Here is a 25,313-nt window from a genome sequence, read left to right as displayed (position 1 = left end):
TTTCCAAGTAATGCAAAGGTCAAGAATGAATGTACCCAGAAAACAAAAGACACCCACTCTTACGCATTGGAGTAATATGTTTACTCGATTAGTCATAAAGAAGTTAATTTGCCCCCTTGAATGACTGAAGATACCTTAAATTACTCCAGTTTTCTCTTTGCTACGCAGTAATTACAGGCCTGAATCGGTTCCACAAGAGAAATTCATTTCTAACCACAACTAAGGCATGAGTATTGCGAGATCTCCTCGTGGAAAAATAAGGAATTGTATTGCTTTAAATGAAACAATGAAATTATTGCCGTTAGTAGTAGCTGCAAGCTCACAGAAATTTACTAGTTAAAGCAAAAACTATCAGCATTTAAAAAAACTTCCTAGAGAAATTCTATGCAACACCACCTGATTTGTGTAAGCACCGAAATAAATTGTACTCCACTATTATACGAGTATTAAACTAACACAATTTTCCTTTATATAAGTTGCCAAGAGAATGCGCCTTCTTTTTACCCTTTGAGTTCCAGAAAGAAAAGTCTTCAAAACCTGTCTCTGCTAGAATTGGGAGAGTCTGAAGTATGACCGGTAATTTACACTCAAAGCACATTTTTTAATCCCTAAAAATTTAGAGATAAAAATATTTTTAAATGGAAATACAAAAGTTTAAAAAAAAAAAAATCACAGTAGTCATGACAACCCCATTCCACTTCCTTCTGCTTACCCATGTCATCAATATGATACCTAAAATAATCCACAGCAATTAAACTATCGGCAAGAGACATCTACTTGCGCAGAAAGCAATTCCGGGAGAACCAGCACCAATAACCAAGGAGAAATACCAGCGTGTGTCAGAGATGCACCGTCCAGAGAAGAGGCACTCGCTTCTTGGGAACAACCAAAGCAGACCCTTGGCGGAAGTCCCACCATCAAACCAGCAGAACTACCCCGGCTCTGCTGTGGACAGTTCGGAGGAATCACACCTTGCAGCACACGGCTGCGTAAATGCTTCTCCATCATCTCCCAAAGGGCTTGGGGAGCCCGGGGAGGTCCCCACCGGCTGGAAGCTGGCCGATGTTATTCCCATTTACAAGAAGGGCTTGAGGGAAGACCCAGGAAACTACAGACCTAATGTCAGTTCCTGGAAAAATTACTGAGGAGATCGTACTGGGTACCACTGAAAGGCATTTAAAGAACAACGCAAGCGTCAGGCATGGTCAACACCAAAGGAAATTCTCATTCAACTAATTTGATAGCCTTCTGTGATAAGGTCACCCACCCAGGGGATGAAGGGAAGGTGGTAGATGTAGTTTTTCTAGATTTTAGTATAGCTTTTGATGCTGTTCCTCACAGCGTCCTTCTGGACAAGCATCCAGCTGCAGGATGAGCGGGTTCATGGTGTGCTGGGTGAAGAACTGGCTGAAGGACAGGGCTCAAGGGGCTGCATGGGGCTGGCGACCAGTCACCAGCCGGGTTCCTTAGGGCTCGATCCTAGGGCCGGTTCTGTTCAGTATTTTTATCAACAATCTGGATGCAGGACTTCAATGCACCATTAGTAACCTTGCTGGTGATACCAAACTGGGAGGTGCTGCTGACTCTCTCGAGGGACAAGAGGTCTTGCAGAGGGATCCGGATAGATTGGACCATTGGGCTGTCATTGATGGGATGAAATTTAACAAGACCAAACACCGGATTCTGCACCTGGGATGGAGTATTGCCAGGCACCAATGTAAACTGGGAGAGGCGAGGCTGGAAAGCTGCCCTGCAGAAAGGGATCTGGGGGCGCTGGTGGGCAGCAGGCTCACCAGGAGCCAGCAGCATGTCCTGACAGCCCAGAGGGCAGAGCCCATGCTGGGGTGCATCAAACACGGCATGGTCAAGAGGGGATCACCCCGCTGTATTCAGCCTTGGTGCAGTCTCACCTTGAGTGCTGCATGCAGTGCTGGGCCCCACCATCCAACAAGGATGTTAAGGTCCTCAAAGGCGTCCAGAGGAGGGCAACAAAGCTGGTGACAGGCTGGAAGTAATGTCCTGGCAGGAGCAGCTGAGGACTTCAGTCTTGTCTCGTTTGGACACCAGGAGGCTGAGGGGCGACCTCATTGCTCTCTGCAGCCCCCTGAGGAGGGGAAGCAGAGAAGGAGGTGCTGATGTCCCTGGGATCCAGTGGTAAGATGAGTGGAAATGGTTCAAAGCTGCACCAGGAGAGGTTCAGACTGGACATTAGGAAGCATTCCTTTACCAGGAGGGTGGTCAAACACTGGAACAGGCTTCCTAGAGAGGTGGTCGATGCCCCAAGCCCGTCAGTGTTTAAGAGGCATTGGGCAACGCCCTTAATAACATGCTTTAACTTTTGGCCAGCCCTGAAGTGGTCGGGCAGTTGGACCAGATGATCGTTTGTAGGTCCCTTCCAACTGAAATACTCTTCCTATTCTATTCTAACACTTACACCTAGGAGTAAGCACTAAGTGGGAAGGACCCTACCTGATCACTGCAGCAGGACACTTGCAGATTTTAGAGGAGGGTTTTAGATGTGCACTAATTTCACCAGTACGGCCCAGCTGTAACTTTTTTCCTCATTATTTCAACAGCAGGAGGCAGTTTCAGAGATGGCAAAGTCATTTGCGAACATCAGAACACAGCCCTATAATTCAGCATCAATCCATATGAGTAATGACTAGCAGTCAACTGCATTACAGAGTTTGGTTACAAGAACAGTCTAAAACTTAGCACAAGATTTTCTTTGGGATTTTAATGGCAGAGTGACCAGGGTAGCACTGCACTATTAGGTATTTAGAGTTGAACAGCAGAGATTAATTTTATTCTAGCCCAGTACATACCCCTGTAACTGCTCAATTCATACAAACTCAGAAAGATTCTACGTCAACGTGCATGTTAAAAAAAAAACACAAAAAAAAACCAAAACCACAAAAAAACCCAAAAAAAACCCAAAAAGGAAAAGTGAGATATTGACTCCCCATTCTGCCTGCAAAAGCCTATTCTGGCATATATTGATTTCATTTTGGAAGACAAAAGGCCCTGGGTTCTACAGATTTCCACAGAAAAAAACTGCAGCACACCCATATAAATCCAGATTTCTTACAGAGCACAGCAGTCGAACCACACAATATTGGGATTTACCTCACTTGACTTCTACAATGTAGGTGACCACATCTCAACCAGCTGTCTAGGTACCTACTGTAGGTAATGGAGGTCTAGCTAAAACAGTGGAGCCTTTAGTACGGTTCATTTCACTAAATCCAGTCTCTCCATGAGAAAATGGGGAATCACATCCTGAACTTCTTAAGGTAGCCCTTCACTGACAGTCAGGAGCCCAGAGCGACCTGTTCAGATACAGTCATTCACCTCCACTGCTGTTCCTGGAGGGATCCATCTCATTGGCTTCTCCTGGGCAAGTTCAAGGCATGCTCTTGTCCAAAACAAGAAAACCTTGGCAAAAGGAAAATTTGATTTGTATGTCTGGTATCAAAAATGATATACACAAGCCCAGAATATTAAAGACATGCTGACCCCGCGGTCGTCAGCCAAGGAAATGACACCGAGGACAAAGACATTCTGCCCTCCTAGTCTGACCACAACTTCTCTTCTGTTGAAAAGATCGTGTTTCATCATCCCATGAAAGAAATGAACCATCACATGTGATTTTATTTCCTGAAACTGCCAAGTCTTTTATACCTAACCAGAAAACAATAGATAGGCAAGAACCTTAGGCAGAAGAAAGTAGTAATGAAATGCAGGTAGAAAAGTACAATTTCTTTTATGCACGATATACAGCAATTTGCCTTATTTCATCTTTACATTGGTGACGGCTCAGTGACCTACAACCAGCAAAATTGTATAGACAGCGTAATGGGATGTCAGGGGTTCAAAACCAAGCTATCTGTGACCTCTCACATGACAGTACAGGTGGAGGGAGGTCAGCCTAAAGCATTCTGAAATTGTAAGGCCCATCTTTACAACTAGCAGATTATAGTCTAGATCAATCTAGTCCAAAATTTCACCTCCTCAGACCATTTTTTGACCTTTTCATGTTTTCTTCTTATAATTAGACTATATTGTTACCAGTATAACACAGTGTGCAAGATTAAAACACCTAATACTACTCTTGTAAATATTTTACCACTTATGATCAGTTTCCAAAGATTTTATTCAGCATTTGGTTAAAAAAAAAAAAAAAAAAAAGCCACGGAGAAAACCCCCAAAACACCAAACAAGCAAAGCTGTGCTTTCTACTCAAAAAAACCCAAATGTAAGTCAACTCCAAAGTTTTCTTAACCAAACAAATATGAAAATTATGTATTCTGAATATTTGAAACATGAAGATACAGAAAAGATCCTGTGCTGTTTTAACATGCACTTCACTGCCTTTGATCTGGCATCAGTGAGGGGTTTGACTTCTTAAGAATGCACTATCAAGTCTGATCACTGCACTCCCTTCAAAACTTCCTAGCTTGCCATTCCTGTTCGTGATTCAACTGCTTCTCCGTAATTCAGCAGAAGAGAAAAATACCCTGAACAATACTAGGAGTAAAATCCTTCTTTTCCTGTTCAGGTACATTTATGTCAGTCACCTTCCTTTTCCAAGAAATTTCAAGGCATCTTTTGAAATACGGAGACATAACTCCATTAAAACTTACCAGTACTGTGGTTTGAGGCAAGCTGTGCAAGCTTCACCCTTAGTGGCCAAGAGCTCTGAGATAACTGATAATAAATTAAGTTTGAAAACACACTCTTGCACATCAATTTGCACAGTTTCTGTTGGGGAAAACACTTGACCAACCTTCATGCACTGAACAGACTCCAGCCCCCATTTCTACACGTGCATTTATTCTATTTATTTCTACACAAGCATTCTAATCCCATTCTATTTATAATATACAGGGATGAATACGCTGGTCTTTCCTTCGTTCTCCCTCTCTTTTTTGCCACTCTCTGTTTCAATTTAAACTTGAGGAATATGTCCAGACTGTTATCAAATTCAAGAAACTGATACCAGCTAATGCAAATTAACATAAACAAATGAAGGCCCTGGAAATGGCTTCTGGAGATAATGACTGCCAGATGTCTACAGACACACTCGTGTACTTTTCCACTGTTTGGTTAAAAGCTGTTAAGATGGGTCACATGAATAGATAGGAAGGCTGCCTTTAATCCCATCTTGGTTCAATTACTTTCCGTCTTCAATAAACCAACTACACTGAACGACAGCATCTAACATTTCCCGTAAAACATTTAAAAACGAAGCATAAAAACAGTCTTCTGCAACCCAAGGTGCTCTATGCAACTCCTGTACCCTGGATCTCTGGTGAATTTGAACATCAGATTGATTCAGGTACAGCTTGTGTCCTACAGCAGAACATTAATTTCCTTGCTCCAGCTCTCAGGACTATTTTAATGACTATGCAGACATGGCAAACACTGTTTGGTGTTGAAATTGCCTTCCTGTTGTAACAAACCCTTCTGGTCAAAGCAAAAGATTATATTAACAATGACACAATGTACAGTTAATTAGCATTCCCAAACTCACCCATTACCCCAGTACTGCTACCACTTGCGGCACTTAAAATCAGAAAATCCATTTAACAACAAAGACCTTTTTTTAGGTAAAAAGACTAAGGGGGGAGGAAGACAAAAATGGCTTTAATATGAAGTACAAGGGAAAAAATTATCAACTGCTGAGTACAGCAATATGAAGATAGATGGAAAAAAGCTGAAATATCCCTTTAATTAAGTGTTTGTTATGATTGCAAAATAAATTACAGGATTTCTGCTTCACCCTTAGAATCTTTGAAAAAGATAAACGAAGACTACTTCTTAGAAATTTCGTTAGAATTATGCAAAACTGGCTTCTTCCTTTTAGGTTTAAAGTAGCAGAAATTGGCAGTAAGAGGAGCTCCATCAAATCCTACACCACTCTACAACAGCACGATCGGATTCCGTTTGCTGTTACCACGTAAGCGATGCTAACTTTGGCGATACACTGCTGCAAAGACAGCGTTTTCCATCAGCGATGACAGAGTTCTGTAGTTCCACACCAAAGTAAATGCGTACCAAATCTAACTGATTACTCCCTAAAATGATACCATAAAAATCCTTATACTTGTGGAGACAAAGAAAGCCTGCCTGGTTTTTGTTTGTTTGGTTTTAGGTGGGTTTTTTTTGTTGTGGGGTTGTTTGGTTTTGGTTTTTTTTTTGGGGGGGTGGGGGTGGGGGTGTATTTTTATTTTTGGTCTTCTGATTAGAGAAGAATGAATGTTTCCTCCTTGGTATATTCTGGAAATACACCTGCAACTACTTCAGAGAAGCATTTCAGTTTTGGCAACCAGCTGAGAAAAGCTGATGTGTAACAACCCTCTCTTTCAGCACATCTAAACCTCCTCAGCCCATGCCTCATTTCAACCAAGCAGCCTTTTCTCCAGTTCGTATCATGCAGCTCCGAAGCTGAAGGCAGGCGGCTGCTTCATACTTGATTTGCTCTTTGTAACACCTCACAGGCTGCAAAATGCAAGTCTAGCATATCTGTTGTAATACAGTCTAAATGCTGCAAAAATTAGGATTTCACGTGTGACTACACTCCTAGTGGTAAATGCAGACAGTAGCCTAATGCGCTACGTTACAAATACTAATACTCACAGTAGCACTGCCATCTGTACCGCTTCCTTTTCCCGTGTCTGCCCATCAGATGGTTGCCTGCTTTAACCTCCTGCCTTCCTCCATCTTCCCATGCCCTGATCATTCTCCCAAGTCTGTACCAGCTGTCAATCTGTGAGTCTCACAGCTGAATTTATAAGATGTTATTTAAGTTGATTTTACTCACAAAATGAGATCTCAGTATTGATCTGTTTTGGTAACTCTCTCAAAATCTGAATCATTATCTTAATGCGACGCCTTGAATGACTTCCAAAAGACTCACTTTTAGTCGAAGGTTAAAAATTTCTACATTGTAAAACAAAAACCTAATCAAATAGATTTGTGTAATTCAGTATAATTTAGCACTTTTCTCATTTAAAGGGTCTGAATAATCAAAAGCTTACTTGACTACCAACGCAGTACTGCCTTTTCAGAACACTGCAAATACTCTGTGATACTATAATTACTCCCTGTGTTAATACTCCAATAATACCACCAGCCATTCTCTAGTGTGCACAAGAACTTCAGCATTTATTCATTCCGAAAGCAGCACATCTCATTCCATTAGTCCAGTGCAACTCTTCGGTGCACAGCATTTCATCCAACTTTTGGAAAAAAAGGCAGAAGGAAAAAAAAAAAAAAACAAAAAAAACCAAACCACAACAAAACCCAACCCTCATTTTGAACATTCCATAATTAACCTTAAGTGGCACAGTATCATCCTCATTCTCCCCATTAAAGTAAAAAAGATCATAGTCTTTTCTCTGGGTAGTAACAGAGGGTCTCATCTTTACCTTCTATGCTGAAAACTTTCCAAGATTATAACTAGATCATTTAAAAATAAAAAAGTGCAGGCCTCTAATGACATAAGAAGTAGTATCATACAGTGTTTCTGCTCATACTTCAATCATTGTTTAGAGTATTCCAGCCTATTTTTGAGATGAGTGATTAGTAGGTCTTTTAAAAAGTCAAAGACAGACTGAAAAGCCTCAATCATTAAAACTTACACAGCAAAAAAAGAACTTTAAGTACTTTGCTGATTCAAGTCCTACTCCAGACTTCTAGAAAGTTCTGCAGAATACAGAAAAATCTCTGCAGAGTCCCCAGCAGCAACACTTTAGGGAAGGGGGAAAAAAAAAAAAAAGTTGCCTTGACAAACTTGTAACTCAACTCAAATTATGAAGAATTAAATGATCCAGGGGGCTAAAGCCCAAGATCCGCAGGATGCCACAGAGTCAGCACAGACACTCGATTGACAGTCGCAAACCAGCCTAGGTCCTCATTTTTCAACGCTAACGGCCTCATGTGGAACGCCAAGCTTCTGTTATAAAGCAGAGACTGAGTCCCATGAAAAATAACAATGAAGTCAACTGAGCTGACAGAATACAAAAGGATGGACAGGAACTGGAGTCTGCAAGAAAATTAAAAAACAGGTTTTGCTGTAAGGACAAAAGCAACACAGTGAGTACCAGCAAATGTGTGAAAAATTAAACTGTGTTATACACGGATAATGAGGGGAGGGTGAACAAGTGTGTTCAAACACAGGAATTTCAATAAAGCATCTATGCAACAATTCCAGACCGCAGGTTTTATCGAAGGGAGATTCAGTCATTTGTTGTTCAGTCAGACAAAATGAAACTACAGAAACAAGCTTCAGTATTGAGGAAAATGCCTCCCAGTGAGATAAGCCTATGAGCCTAGAGATGTAAAACCATAATAAAAAACACTATTTGTGAAATTAATAAGACATTGTTCAATCTTCCCCAGATCTATCGAGGCAAAACAATCACTAAGTTTTCAGAAACCACTTAAAACTAGGTTGTGTTCTTCTTTGTAGGCTCAGGGATCATTACTCTGGAAGTCAGATGATGCATTTTCACTTTTACGCAACGCAGCAACTCTTAAGAGAAGTCACAATGAATTCTACACACTGGAAGCCTGTAAGATTCTATTCTATACAACAGAAACACAGCACGCTTATTAATAATCTGTGTCTTAGTTTCTCTTTCTCTCCATCTGGTGTTATTTTCGTGCATCCTTCACCAACTTTAAATTTGAAACCATTTTTCATTTTCTCATGTCATTTTATTTAAAGCATATGCTTCAGTTATCATCTTTGTCTGCATGTGTGATATCAATAATGATTCTATACAGAAAGAGTCAGATTCTGAAAACTTTATTAGGTAACAGCTTGCCTCAGCAACATGGGCAGTCTACAAACTATTTAAATCAATAATTTCCTTATTACTCAACCCGATACAGACACAGTATATCAGAATCTAAATAAACACATACAGACAACTAAAGGAAAAGCTATTTGCAAACACTGTAAAAGATCACAGATTAAACATGAATCAAGGTGACAGCAAATGCTGTATCAGATCCCAGCCAGGCACCCATCTTACGCAGCATCCTACCCAGCAGAAGCCACCATAAACATTTCAGAAAAAGGTGTAAGGAATTCCTGCGATACAAAATTGTAAAATAAACTATTAAAAAAATAATAAATAAATAAAAAGGTATTACTTCTACCTAAATGTCATCTATTACTGGCTGGTGTAAGCCCTCGAGAACAAGCATTCTTCTGATTCACTGACAAAGTAAGAGAGGTTTCCGAATGTCATCATACCCATTTTTAGTCTGTTACACAACTCTTACGGGTTTTTTAATTTTAAGTAAAACAAAATATCTTAATTAACACATTATTGTATGGCAACCTTTCAACACATCCGTTTCTGAAAGTACCAAACCAGTTAATACGCGAAGGTAAACAATTAGCTCCTTAATATCATGGTCTATGTGTCCTCCTAGTGATAACTATCTGAAACTGCAGTGATACGCTGCTAAGAGCCCCTGTTCTTTGTTTAACTCTTTATTTACTTCATTTCACTTTTATTAAGGGAAATTGTCGCTGTCCAGCCACATACAGCTCACCTTTACTCACGTAAATAAAACCTCTACAAGCTCAACACTAGGTACACCGTTGGGAATATGATAAAGACAGCTAGTAACTATTGCACACAGAATGTAAAACCAGTAAAGCAATTTAGTGTTTCAGAAGAGTATACAGAGGCTACATAGCCTTTTGCAAGGCAAAACTTCAAGGTTTAGGTTTTTAAGCAAACCAGAAAACTAACAGATTCCAACACAATTTTCAGCTAAGTCTACGTGCCAAAGTTTCACTCAAAGGCAAGATATTTTAAATAGGAATAAACATAGAATGTTCTTTCAATGTGGTGATTACCCAAGACTTGTGAACTTCAACCCCAAATCCATTTCTACAAAGCAGCTGTACTATGACTATGTAGTCCAAAGGCTTTAGGTCACTTAACCTAAATCCTTTTCTTTCACAGGTTATTGCATTTCATCTTTGTGCTCTTTCAGAAGAACTTCACCTCATTTTTTTTATTTTTTTTATTTTTTTTTCATCTGCCAGGTGACTAGACCATGCACTGGACAGAGAATTGGCGAAAATCGATTCAATGGGATATTCCCAGATTATCTCAGGGGAACAATACCAAGCTACAGAGGAAAAGCAAAAATCATCAAGGGCTCCATCAGACTGAACCGAAAGGGAAGTCCACCTGGACCTCAAGTCTGACAATCATAATGACTTTTCAGCCTAAGTACTTCCCTTTAGTACTGTCTTAATATCTACAGTTCTTACCACCATGCTAAAAGCAACGCGAGTGTATTCTCCCAAAGACCTGTGATAGAAGGAAATACCCAGAGCGCGGTGATTACAGGTATAACGTAGTGCCATGACAAGCTACCTGACTGCCTCTAAACAAGAGGCTCAGATACCAGAAGCACAGTTTTCAATTTAACCCGGTATCTCAAGATCCTCAGACACGCACTGCGAAAAACCAGCGAGTGAAGCATTACAGCCAGAAAGTGCTATCAAGTTTAGGGTTCCCCCCCAACAAAGTGCTTTAAAGTGGTAACTTAGATCAGTTATTCGTGTTTCAGAACTAAGGGATCAAAGCACACATAGTTAAAAGAAAATCGCATGGTGATAGTCATGGCAACGCAGCAACTGCATTATGATACTGGGACAAGTACCTTAATGCCTCACGGACTGAACCTGCTATTGTAAAGTTAGAGCCTGATTCTGAACAAAAGCACGCTCCCACAGTTCCCAGCAACTTCAACACGTAGTCTTTATTTTCAGATTTGTAAGAAGAGACAAATTTTTAAATAATAAACACCAGAAATAAGAACACACTGCTGAGGATGTTGGTTCTGAGCCGCAAGTTTGAAACGAGAAAAACGAGGAAAAAGGAACAGTATTATCAGAACAGTGAGCACAGGCATCTCAAGAAAAGTTTAAAACCTGTATTCTTCATACAGGGGTGATAAAAGCCACAAAGCTGAGGTCTGAACTGTAGTTTTAGAAATCTTCAAACCGGTTCCAGTATGGGCGGAAGACGTTTGAAACATGTAAGCGTTATGATAGACAAGCTATTGACAAATGCTAATTACCAATAAAGTTACCATGGAAATTTATAGGAGCGTTGCCAACTTGAGCTCGACAGGCAGCATGCCTTTCTGGAGAGAGAGAGAATGAGCTTATAGCTATTAGAAAACAGCATGCTGACTGGCTAAAACCCCATCATAATAAAACTGGAAATTCAAGAACTATTTGCATTTTTAAGAATTTCCCATTGTTATTATTTCTGCGAAGTCTAGCAAGTTCCAATACATCTTCCATGGTCATCAAACAAAATAACCTGATTGGAAATGAACGAGTGTATTATTAACCCCAAACGTTCACATTTGTCTTCAACCTTCAAATTGACATGGTGTCCAAACAGGCATTTTCACAGCAGAAGCTCTGTATCTTCATATATTGCAAGACTGAGGTAATTTATAAATCAAAGCACTCGTTACAAAGGAGTTGACAACTGTTCTAGTTAAGTCTTCACTCTGCTAGCCTAGATATTAGTCTTAACAAGTATTTTAACCAATTGATAGGAATTTTTAAAAAAAAAAAAAAAAAAAAAAAAAAGAGAGAGAAAAAACCAAACTCGACCCAAAAATATCATGCACAAATTTTAGGATTACATTGTTATTTAAAAAACACATGTATTTTTTAGTTATTTCAGTTCTTCCAACTTGGTTAAAAAAAAAATCACCACAAACAGCGTAACTCTTTCAAACTACCTTAGAATTCTAATTTTTCCTTCACACGCGTTCTTTATCTTTCCTGGTGCCCACACACGCTGACCTACCACACTTTAATTGATTTATATTGCTCTATTATGACTATATTTCAGCATTTTGAAAAACACATTTTGGTTGCAATGATCTCTTTTACATGATAAATAAAGTTATACAATCCAAAAAATATGTTCTATGTTAATCAAATGAGTAATATAAGTATGGCTGCTTGTTTCCCTTTTCACACGCACACATATGCTTGTTTCTTCTTACTGTCAAATCCTTGATGTCTTACAGAATTTGATGGCTACTTCTAAAACCTAGAAGTTTAGAAGCCCCTGGCAGCATAAGAACTGCGCGTTTAAAAAACAAAAAAAATTAATTTTAACAGGCTTTGCAAGAAACTAACTGCCCTTTACGTATTTGGAACTCAACAAGGAAGTAAGACCACAAAACAATTTTGCTGATGCTGGTTTTACCTCATTGTTTTAAACATAATCGGATCATTTGTCAACATATGACTCACAATTTACTAAAGCTTGAGACTGTCAATACTTTCTACGTATCAGACTGTGTGTTTAAGCTCTTTCCACGCTACCACCGACTGTGCTGGGCTCTGTGAGCTGTATTTCTCTGCAGTGCCTTCTCCAATACAACTCTCTGCCCTCGGCAGGGTTACCCTCAATCATGAGGTATCGCTATTCTGCAGTGGTATAAAAGCTCTGGAGGAGGAACAAAAGTAAGGTGGACAGTCAGAAGCAAGAGAAGAGACAACAAAAACACAGCTGAGTTTTTCTAAGAAATACATTTTTAGATTTACCATGTAAAACAAGGTTTTCAGGAAGTGGCTCATACCGGAAGCCAATGACCTCACAGCTTCTTATAAATACCACACAATTACAAAATGAAAGAGAGAAATATTTCTTGCTACCACTTTCTTTTAACGCTCACACGTTAAATATTAACACAATGCTTCCCGGTTACGAAAACCAAACTCCAGACAAAAGGAACAGGGTTTTTCCAGGTTTAAAATGCACATCGCTGCAACTCTTGTGCCATTCCAAGCAGTGAAACACCATTAAATCTCTGTAGTATCACAATCCTTCAATTGTACTTCTTTTTTAAATTATTATTTTTAATCTTAAGTCTACTGTGCAAAGCCCTAACAGGCAGACGGTTGGCCACCCCTCACACCTAAGCCAATCATCAAAAAGCTTGTACTCTCTAGCAACTGTCTCCACCCCTTTCCTCCCATTTCCAAAACTACTGCCACCACTTCTTGCCCATCTCATCACCACTGTTACAGCTCTTCTAATAAAATGTGTTTCTTGTACAGTTTAAAGTGAGATTTTTCTATGTGGATTCCTATCAAGCACCTTACCAAAGACAGGGGAAACACTGACTTTTGAAAGAGTAGGTCTTACCAGAGAAGGTGTCCGGTTACTCTAGCGTAACTTACTTTCAAGAAGCGAATTGTGTTTTATTTTCTTCATCAGGTACTCAATGTCTCACTCTCTTCTAAGGTTGCAGAAGTCAACGGAGGCCATACCAAGATTATGTATCTGCCCAAGTCTTTTTTTGGAGCTAATCAGTTCACCTGGACTTCAGTGCTTTAGCATCGTTCTCTTTGTACATCTGCCTTAGTTTCTAAACTGTCACATCCATTAATGGTCCTGCCTTTTCCCCACATCCTTACCAAGGCCTGAACCCACGCTCACCTGCAGTGACAGCTCTGCTTCCCCATTCTGGTTTGGCTTTTTTTTATTTGAATGACTGTAGAATCTTCTGGTATTTATCATTGTTTGACATGTCTTAATGCAGCTTGCAGGTTCTTTTCATCTTTTAAAGCAGGCTTTTCTTTGCAGGTCAGTCCTTTCTCCATTCCTTATGTTGTTTCTTCTTTAACGTACTTATCCACACATTGGGACCTGAAGCCCTCACGATTTCTACCCAACTAATACAAAAATCTAACCACTCATACCAGCTCTTACACCACTGATTGAAAGGAATTCCTGCCTTTCTCTACGCTCAAATCTGCATGTTCTCTCTCTGGCTTACTTCATTGAGTTCACTGGCTCAGAGTGTGCTGAAACGATTTCAGCAAGAACTGGACTTCACCATCTGCTTTTTCTAAATCCACCAATATATTCTGGGACATGCTTTAAATCTCTATAAAAGAGAACACACAAAAATGCAACTTTTTTTCAATACGTGGACTGCACTACTCTTTTCTGAAGACCTCCACATGCAATTGTGCATAGTCCCTGGATTGGTGTAGACACTTAGAATTACAGATTTATCAGTTAGGTTTGAAGATCCCTTCTCGTGGGGTTTTTTTCATTAGTAATCCTGGCTTGTGTTAACGTTTCTTGATAAAACCGAGTTAGGAAAGGAGAACCAGAATATTGTACAGAAAGAACTGGATAACCTCATAGACTTGAATAATAGAAGCGGGATGAATTTCAACAGCAGAAGATATAATCATATAGCAGGGTATAATACATATTCCTGCTAGATAAACAGTTCCTTAATTTGGAAACTACGAGGGAAGAAAAATCCTAGCCCATTACAAAGTGACTGTGGGTGATCAGAGTGATGTATCTGTGAAATAAAGCATTTGTGACCCCAATTTATGGCTGCCTGGAAACTTGATCTGATTATTGTGTGTGCCCTGTTTAAGAAAGATGGAGTCAGACTCAAGCATGAAGAAAGGGGTGTTCAGGTAGCAGAAATGGCAATGGATGGTAACCTCTACCTTTCAAGTGAGAGTTCGGCTCTTGCCAGAATGCATGGACCTGGTCCACTACACCAGAATTTGAAAAAAAAAAAAATAAAAAAAATAAAAAAAAAAATCATCTGATCACTAGCAGTGGTCTTCAACGAAGAATTAAGATTTCTCAGCCAAGACCAGTGATAGCAGCCAAAGGATTCACTCTAGACCATGAGTAGAAAAGAGCAAAAGAGGAGCACTGGTATAAACAAGAAGTGGTTGCTTGTTCCTGCTGCCTCCCAGCAACGATGGATGCCTGCCTGCACGAGCTCCTGCTTTGTTATTCTCTGCTCCATCAGTGGTTTATGTTAAACTGTTCAACGGCAGGAATCAGCTGAATGAAACAGAGAGAAGAAGCACCTGCAGCTTCCACACTGGTCTCAGCTGGGAAATGACACAACAGCACCAGTTCCAAAATGAAAGGCAGGACCATGAAGTTTCTGAGGCAGGAAATGGAGGACGATTCAAGCAGTCATTTCACGCAGTCTCAGCTGCAGAGCAGCAGCTAACAACAGCAAGATGATTAAGAATAGTTTCTTAAACCATGTTTCTGCTTTGATGAGCGACTCCAACTGCACTACAGATCAAAGCCCAGCACAGCAAGCTAACTCACTACAGACTTCAGATGTTCTGGAGGATATTAAGAGATGCTAAGGGACACAGTGTCCCATGCTGTTTTAACAGTGTGGGCAGCAGGCAAACTAAGGTGCAAATCCAGCCCAGATCTGAGCCAAGTATGCAGAGCAGACACAGTTTAGGATGATCAGAAGAATGGAAGAATCAGTACTATGAACACAGACTAGAAGTTTTGTTTGCTTACCTGACTGAAGAGGTAGGAAGTGACAGAATTCCTGGTCATAAAAGCATTTGAGGAATAAACAAGAGCAAACAGAGCTGCACAAGGCAAAACCTGCAATTATCATTAAAAAGCGGGTATGAAACGTCCCTTCAAAATGTTAGGCTGGCAATTCAAGGCTTTCAAGACCCTGGATGCTCTAATAGTTAGAATCTTTCTTCTAGCTCTAATAATGGAAGTAAAAAAACCTGTCTAAGCTAGAGTTTGCTATATAATTTCTACTTTAAAATAATCAATTAAACAACATCAGGCTTCCTATACCAAGTGATAAGACTGAGAAATCTAGGAAGCCATTTCCAGTTCAACATTCTTACTAGAAGTTACCAGTCATTCTGCAGAAGTATCACAAACACCACTAGCAGTATCTTAGACCAGGAAATCAAGGTAATAAAAAACAATTATCAAATACTGAAGGAATAATGAACAAAACTGACCCAATACAAAGTTCTGCTATCTAAAAATGACCCCTTCAGCAATAAAACAATGAACAAAATCTTTCAGAAAGCATCAATTAGATCTTCTCCTAAATAAAACCAGATATTCGGATTGTAGAGAAATGCTTAAAGGAAACAGAAGAACATACTTAATAATGCAAGAAGAAAGGGAAATGATCACTACCTATTTATGGATTACCTTAGTGAGAACAAGCATGTATAGGCAATGATTCTTCGTGGTTTTTTCATGCCATGTGGAGTCTGAATTATCAGTAATAGCATCTGCTATGGCAGTTCACTCATTATTTCATCAGTCTAAGTACACACCACTGCTATTGAGCAAGTCAGAGCACCTCCAGCAGCTAAACCCCAAACACGTTGTAAGCACACTTTGATAACTAAAAAAGCTTTAAGATTCACATATGCAGTAGGGCAACGCAACCTCACTGAAGTTTTAACTTAGACTAATGCAGAAGTAATAAGGCGACTGGTAATTTTATGGGCATACCGCCTGAAAGATCTACTTAGAAGCTAGCAGTTCTGAAGGAATTTCTACATTGTTAAGAAGTCAAACCTTAATGACCCAAATCATGATAATTAAAGGGCAGAACAAATCCTTTAAGAGAAAACAACTATAGTTACAAATGCATGGTAATGAGTCATGTAAAAAGAGAAACAAAGTATTTCCAGTGCGTGAGCCAGATGACTGCTGGACAACATCAGTTTACGGTAAAACACAAGAACAGATTTTTAAACATTTGAAGATAAGCTCTTCAAAAGCCAGCATTATCCGGGGCCAACACATTAATCGAGTGGTAGCACAATGACACGTCTTACCATGGAATCTGAATTTAAGATGTCTACTTTGTTCCTGAACTTTTGCACCAGACCTTCAGGCACTTGACATCTCTGAAGTTCATTCCTCCATCAATAAAATGGTTCTTTCAAGAAAAGGCATCACACCCCTTCTGTATTTACACAAGTAGGTCAAACACCAGCGCTCATAAGAAAGGGCAGTAAGCAAACGAACAGGAAACATGGCCAATTGTTACGATTATGGAAGATCTGAGCAGAAATTCACAGGCTATCAAAGGTGAAAGCTTCAGATGCTGCTATCTTGTCATGTAGCAGAGTATGGAATGGCACACCTTCCTATGTGGATACACCGCTATCTTCCCCACCCAAGAATTAGGGAATATATAATAGCGAGCTTATAAAATTCAATCAACAGGCCTCTGAAGTTAGTAAAAGTGCCTAATATGTGTTATGAACATGAATTACTAGTAACCAGATGAAATATAGGAGAGTTCTGTGATTTGTTCAAATTTTATTTTTGTCTACAGAGTAAATATTTTTGCCTTTTTTTATATTAAGCTTTGCTAAAAGAGAACCTCATCTATTCTGGTCTCCCTGTATTGGTCACCTGTCTCTTCTTCCCAGTCTCTAATTTTTAATCTTACCTAGTCTACATTTCTGTGCCCTTATGGTTTTGGTCCTCTCTCAGGAACTGCCGCCAACAGCCAGCAACCCGCTCACTCGCTGCCCCCTCTGCTGTGCCCTCTTTTGCTGGTGACACTGATCCACATGTATCAAACACCCTAGCAAGGCAAGCTGACCATGGATGTATCTCAAGACAGCTCAAGCTAGCCACTTCCCCTGCAACGCTGGGGAACCCCAGCCCCTGCTGCCCAGGCTGTCAGCAATCTCCTTCTCTGCAGTCCCAACCTCTGCTATTTACAACACTCGCAGGAGATGAAGAACTTAGCAAGAGAATGGCAAATACAAACAACTAGAATCCTGAGCTATCAGTGAAGCTGGTTAACATAATGTAATGCTTAAATATGCTCTTATAAACCACAGGAGGGAATCAGCAGTGGATGATACAATTAATATAAATACTATTTAACAGAACCCTTGAGAGGCACAGAATGTAGAAGTAGAGGGGTCAGCCCAGTACCGATTAGCTGAAAACACACATCCTGATGATTTTCATCCACTTTAAACTCAAGATAATGCTAGCAGGGAAAATTAGATTCCAAAGTCAATTCTGCAGGAGATGCTGCTACAAAGTCAGTCTTAAAAGCAAGTATCCTGAGAAGCTCCGTCCATCTAGTGCACACAGTGGAGACGCCAGGTAACATACACCTTACAAAGAGGATGTGAAGTCACTTACAGGCCCTGGACTACAGAAAAAGCAGGTATGACTATCCCATTCCTCACTGAAGGAATCTTTAAGTTATGAACCATCGAGCTGCAACCTGCAGGACTTCCTTAAACACTACTAAGAGCATTAGACAGATTTTGCATTCATCTTCATGCTTCAAATACCCGGTGGCAGTGAGGGGCAGGAAGAATAGAAAACACACGTTATGACAAATCTTCAAGTCTGACCACAGTTAAACTTTATAATGCTAACACATTATATTAGGATATTACGCATTATATTAGGATAGCACGCAAGGCCCACCACCCACAACAACAACAGAGTGGATGTAGAGGACCTACCTATTGCTGCCCTTCCTTGCTTGAACTTCTGCTCTCTTGTAGGTTCTTTAAATTTCCAGAACCACCGAACCTGGCATTCAGCAAATAAGCAAAGTCTCCTTTTGCTGCAGGAAAGGCAGAAAAACAACAGAAGAAAACAGAAGAATCATGAATGCCACCTGCAGGAAGAGGATGGACTTATTCACCCCTATTTTTGTTTCCTGCAAGGCAGCAGCAGACCGAAGACAAGACCCAGTATGGATACTAACGGCAGACACAACCATAAAGGAACATTTCAAAAATGAGACGAAAGGAAAAATCCTGACGTAAGAATCACTGCAATCTCTTCCAAAAAACTTCATGCATTTCTGCCCACAACACTAAAAAGAACAACGAACAGTTAACAACATTAGTTAAGGTATCTGCAAAGATTTATGGATGAAATATGAAAACTAAATAAGCCGAGCATAGTTTACCCACAATAAACTTTTCAGGCCAGAAGGGATGCCAGTTTACGTGGTAACGTTAGAGGTACACAATAACTACTGTTGACATAGCTACCAAAGAAACCACATCTCAAAGTCTCAGAGCTGACTTCCAGTTTTAACCTAGCCTAAAGTAGCAGAATAAGAAAAAAAAAAAAAAAAAATTACAGTCCTTGTCTATTAGGAATTGTATGCACATCACAAAACTGCTCTTCAAAGCAGACCTCCTATACTTTGGGTAAATACAACTTTTTCATGGTAACTGATCTTGTAAGAAACTGCCAGAAGACTCATTACTACTTTATCAGCCTAGAGCATCTGGAACAGAATTAAACCTGTTCATGATAATAGGAGGACTTTGTAATTTCAAAGGAAAACATCAATGAAAGGGATAAATACAGCCAGATATAGCCTACAGAGACCATGATCAGGATAACATTAGACATGACAATTTGTATTTATAATATTTACCTGACCCAGCAACTAGGAGAATAATCTTACATAATCGTTCTCAAAAGTAACTTCACCCACAGGAACACAAAGTTTGCTTTACAGGAAAAGACTAGAAGGGCTTGGTTTTTTAAACCAGTGGTCTTTAAACTACAGGGGCATGCAATACATCCTGAAGAGGGGGAAGGGCACGAAAAAGTTAAGAACTGCTGGTTTAGAACAAAATAAGAGCTATAAATGCACCTAACTGCTATCTGCAGATGTGGCACGTGCAGAACACACAGGAGAGAAAAAAGGCATTCACACTAAAGGACACTATTTGTGCAACTAATGAATGTAAGCTGGCTGTGAACTATGTTTGCGCTAGAATTGAGAACTAGATTTCTAAAAATCAGGGAAATCAAACAGTGGAACAGCCTTTTGGGAGGAGCAATGAGGGTTTCAATTTGGAGCCTGAAGACTGTTGCAGGAATCATACTGCACACTTGCTTGCGGTAGCGGAGGACTAGATCCTGCCATGCAGGCTGCCCGCGAGAATCTATTTTCCATGCTTCTATAATTGAAAGAGTGCTCTAAAAGATGCTTCCCTCCCATCACAGTGCTAGGGGCCTGGGTTACACTATCAAACGTCTCTACCAGCATTTTTTACCCCCTACTGTATTACACAATTTTGGTCTCCAGTACAAATTATTGCTGCTTATAGGTGTCAGTCATTCCTTACCGAATTAATACTGCTTTTGAGTAATTCAGCCTTACTCAGTAAATAACATGTCAATTCACAATTCACAGTTACTTCTCCCCAGTCACCACCTCTGACTTTTTTCCTCTCCGATATTCAGCAAGGATTTTCTCATGAACGTCAGCAATTCCATTAACAAGAAGGACTGGGAGCACAGAGGTTCCCACTGAACTCCCACAGCAGTAGTACAGCTAAACTCTGCCCTTGCTAACTCCCTTTAACCTCAACACCAGCAATATATGAAAACTGCAGTTTCTTGGAAACCAAAAAGCATTTTCCTAAGCCACAAAAAAAAAAAAACCAAAACAAAAACACAAACTAAAACAAAAAACCACGCAAAACAAAACAAAAAACCCTCACCCAAAACAAAACAAACGCACGGTTGTGCTATGCTAGAGGCTTATCAAAACAGCATGTGCATTTGGTGTTAGTGAAACCACATATATTAAGTCGGTCCGACCTCACTCCTGTTCCACCCTGTGTGAACACTATTCAAATTCAAGTGTCTTCTACAGTCAAAATACTGATTCCTAGGTCAAGACTGTTCTACAGCTATCTTTGGAGTAATAAAACCCGACAGGGCTAACAATGCAAAGATTAAAGCTGGTTTACTTCCTTTTTTATGGGAAGGGCGTGCAATTCTCCGTCAAAGCTACCAGAATTAGTTGTGGCTCCAGGAAAATAGTTTTCAGGGAAACAGCAGGTCCTGTAATGCCGGATCCACCGTTCGGCTTTCTGTTTGTACAAACAGCTACCGGCTTCACTGAACAGATGCCCATGGAGACAGCTAAGAAGGACAGAGGAGGAATCAGACGATCTGGTTTGAATAGGGGTCACTGCCACAGCTCCAGAAGAACGGTACCTTTGAACTTGAGCTGACGAGGAAGCTGGAGTGACAAGCGAGAAAGGGAACTCCATCCAAGAGCCCACCCGGCGATTTCTGGCAGCGTTGGTGGTTTGGGCACAGCACGCAGCCCGGTACTGCTGATTTCCCCCGGCAGAGGGCAATGACACTCGCACATCCCTGCGCCACGCTTAAAAGCCTCTTTGAAACAAGCGTAATATTTCATGTTATCGAAACATCACCGACATCTGCCTAAGAACGCAAGCAGTATTTAATACTGCAGGATTTTAACATTGCTGCTCCATTTAGGCTTTTCTTACATATCTCTTTTCTGTACGTACATCTTAGCAAGAAAAAAATATCTATAGCTTCTTACCAATTTGGAATCCTGTTCTCTGTCAATAAGATAAACGTAATCCTGATTGCTCCAGGATGCTGGGGCACTGCCATGAAGTCACAGAAATTAGAATATAAAGATCTCCCAAGAACTACAGATGATACAGCAATATACAGCAGATGTTAACAGATTAACATTGGAAGTTACGCTAAAGAAAAAAAAAAAAGGGGGGGCGGGGGGACGACACACGACACTAAAAATGCCAAACTGCAGAACTCACAACGATACAGCAGCTACACCTTGTCACAAGCCTTAACGGTGCTTCCAGTTTACAAAACACACACAGACTACAGCCAGAAACCTCCCCATTCTCCTCCTGCTAAAAGCAACTACCGGCTAGGTGCACCTTCTCCCTCCCAGGAGGCTTCACAGCTGCTGACATGAGCTGGGTAGCAAGAAACATCTCAAGTGTCAATAATCAAACATCAAGATAAGCTCAGCTTCAAACACATGTCTTCCGGATGGAAAACCACCGACCATCCAGTATCTGGCCACTGGGAAACACCTTACTTTGCTGATTTAAATAGTAACCAAGACAAAACCGAGACAATGCTTGGGGTTTGGTTTTTTTTTTTTTCTTAATAGGCTAAAAGTGGACATCAGTTCAATTCTACCTTATTTCCTCTGCACACTGTAATTTATGAAGCCAGAATACAGTAGCTACTACAGCTATGCCAAAATTCAGTAGCATGAACATAATATAGGTATGATTCAAATTAGCACATTTCTGGCTATTCTATACACAATGTTACTAAACAAATACAAAAGTCCTCTTTTCTTTCTGAAAATGTATATGCTATCAAAATTATACCCGGTAACATAGATGGGAAAAAAAAAAAATTAGCCCAGAGATTCAGAGTATGTTTTCCAGAGAGATCCCCGCTCACTCCGCCTGCCCTGGGAGAAGTTCCACAGACAACATTCAACGCAAGCTGATACGCACTATGAAAAAACAAGGATTACTTCAGGCTCAGCACTACAGTAGCTGCACTCAGATCGCTGCATTTTGGTGTAGCACGCAGGCAAATCAGCATGCTCCTGTATGCAAAGAGGAGGGTCAGAACTACCTGAATTTTTTAACAGCAGAGCATGATGCTTACCAGGTTTCCCTCTTCCCGTTCTGTTCACCCCGTCTTCCCACCCGGGCAACTAACTGCTGCTTCTGACAATCTGGAAGGAAGGGGGGGGGGGGGAAATAGATCTCCATATTACTAGCACGCTGACTTCACACGTTTTCTGTTAAGATTAGACTACTGTGCGGCATTCTTTACGTGCAAGCACATCATGGGCTTGGTTGCAAGAGAATAATAATTTGAAATACAGGACAGAAAACATATTTATGACTGCTTTAGTATCTTTGTATTTACCAACTCTGCCTACCTTCCATGTAACTGCACAATTTACCTTCTTCAACAGGACCTACTCCTTAAACAAGACACGTTCAGGAGTGTTCGTAAAATCATGGCTTACACATGAACACCCTTTAAACCATTTGTCTCTCAATTTCTTTTGTTTATACTTCAGTAACAAATTTCTAGCCTAGCAAGAATTAAAAAAACAAACAAACAAACCAACAACTCACTATCAGCAGTGCCTCATTAATGCTTCAAAACATAATAATTATGAAAAAATAGTTCTCAAGTAATGGTACGCTGAAATTCAACTTATTGTGAAACCCAGTTCGAGCACAGTACCATCTTCCCTCATCTACAAAATTTTCCACGTCTTTAGACTACAGCATTTATACAGTAAACCAGTCAACAGCAAAACTTCAATGCCCGTATTGATTAAAACTATTTAAAACAAGCATATTATTACAACTAGCACCTTCTTAATGTCCTGACAAATACATCACTCTTTCATAAAAAAGAAACTTATAGAACATTTTCAGCTAGACTGCTTTCTGACCCCAACTAGTATTTTTGCTATACAGACATCAGTCTTTCAGAGATCTCCAAACTCACGGCTGTGCAGAAGCACGATACCGGGGACGTCCCTTCTAGAGCTCAAGATAGTTCACGAAAGTTCATGAATTAGGACCCTCTGCAAGCGTAACATGCCCAGATCGGGAACCTACAGAAGGATAAAGTCTCTGACGTTGGTAAGAGTAAAACTCGGAACAACCAACTGCAATTTCCAGCCTGGCTGCTAGACAACATGCTACATCTGCTGGCTGAGGTGCAGCACCCTGAAGGACTGGAAAAGGATGGCGGATTTTATGCTGTTATTTTCACGAAATCCAAAGCCAAAAGGAAAATACTGTTTATGCTTAAATTCGTGACAAACAGTTGCAGCCCCATTAATTCCATCTCCAGTCATTTAGAAAGCCACGAGTCAGGATCCAAAATTATCATCAAGCTGACTTGAAAGAACTGCAGGGGAACGGTTTTGGTTTGGTTTTTTGTTTTTGTTTTTTTTACTTTGTATTTCAGCATTCACATTTGCAAGTACTCTTACCCTTTATGTTACAGTATTTTCAAGCTCATATTCTGGTACTACCAGAAATTCCAAGAGCAAGTTGTTTATGGAAAAACACTGTGCAAATATGGCATGATCAACTACAGCTAGTCACACTGTACACACGAGGACAAAAAAACCATGACTCCATGTTTTCATTTTTAAATATAAGATAAATACAGTAAATACGTGATTACAACTGAAAAGAAAAAACGTAGCCTGGATTAAAGAGATTCTCTTGATTTTAACCATGTAACAGGCTACCAGTAGCATAAACAAACACGTTTTTAAAATACGTTCACCATTTCCCTTTTTATTAAAGCAGGGAAAAAAAAAGTTTCACTACTTCCTATTGCAAAATCAATACGAACACTTGTTTAGATATTTCCTTTTCAGATGCTTTTTAAGTACCTACGAACAGTAAAATAGTGACCTTTTTGGCACGGCAATTTGGAAAGGCATTAGATCCTAAAATGAAACTTTGAGTACCTCTTTAAGAGACAAATCGGTATTGTTTATATAAAAAGTGAAGAGAACTTGCACAATACCTATTTTTCATAGCCCTTTTTTCATATACATTGTATTTGTCACCAAAACAGCTCTGTAGAACACAGTGTACCGCACACATTGTGCCTTGTCATGAACTGACAGCAATTGAAGAGATGAACTAAGTTACAAAATGAAATATTTTTTCCTCTAGCCATCGGAAAAGATAAATTATCTTAGTAATATTGAAGAGAAGTGGGATATGGGATCCAAAGGGCTCATTTTATGTTAACTGCGTCTCACCAACAAAAATAGAGAAAGCAATTTCCTGGTGCATCAATTCCACCAGCAATGCCACGTCCACTCAAAAAATCAGAGACGTTGGCACGCTCTGCTACTGCGCACCTTCCAGCACTCTCGAATCTCTAACAAACCAACTGCTCCCTATTAATTTCCTATTTTAAGGTTGCTTTGCCCTCCCCCCCCCCCCAAAAAAAAAAAAAAAAAAAAAGGACAAAGATATGCAGATATGCCCATGCAAAGCAAGTAAATTCTACCCGGGCTGAACAAACACATTTCTGTACGTAACACCGTTTCAAATGTCCCCCGTAACCAACACAAAACATCAGCTCTCCACAGCACATGCCAAGCACGGCCGATTACCACCCCAGCCCTCTCACTCGTTTCAGAGCCCTTATTATTTTAAGGCCATATTCCCTCCTCCTCAAGACCAGTCAGTATCTGGAAACTCATCATTTCAGATACAAAAAATTGTACTGATAAAGTTACAATAGAAGAGAAGTGAAAGCACGTAAGGCATCAGAAACCGTTCCTGATCTATTTACTGGACTAGACCAGCATAAAACTGCAAACCTTATCTTTCCATCCTCCTTCTCATGTTCTGTATTTATAGGGCATTAATATCCTACTAGTACTGATGGAAAACGCCTTTCTCGTGCGACTCCAAAGCAGTTTTAAATATCTGTGCACTCATCAGTAGTTATAAAACCATCTCTCCTCTTCCTGACCTATTCTCGTTCATCTGCTGTTATTTAACTCTTTAAGGCTATTTGAGAGTCACAGCGTTATTCGTGGTTATGTAATTCTTAAAAATA

The 25,313-nt window shown here is 40.1% G+C and overlaps 1 protein-coding gene across 15 annotated transcripts in view; it reads right to left on the bottom strand.

The window, feature by feature from the left end:
• LOC118453339 overlaps positions 1–18,461 on the bottom strand; it is a 122,745-nt gene extending 104,284 nt beyond the window's left edge. For all 15 annotated transcript variants that reach the window (XR_004843261.1, XR_004843268.1, XR_004843265.1 and 12 more), the window contains exon 1: positions 18,362–18,461. The gene's annotated coding sequence lies outside the window, so the exon portion shown is untranslated. The remainder of the gene's footprint in view (positions 1–18,361) is intronic.
• Between the last annotated feature and the right edge of the window lie 6,852 nt (positions 18,462–25,313).

Source organism: Egretta garzetta, unplaced genomic scaffold (assembly GCF_000687185.1).
Source record: "Egretta garzetta isolate BGI_Z169 unplaced genomic scaffold, ASM68718v1 scaffold260, whole genome shotgun sequence".
Taxonomy (NCBI): domain Eukaryota; kingdom Metazoa; phylum Chordata; class Aves; order Pelecaniformes; family Ardeidae; genus Egretta; species Egretta garzetta.
The sequence above is the reverse complement of the archived record's forward strand: the minus strand, read 5'-3'. Positions and strand labels throughout refer to the sequence as shown.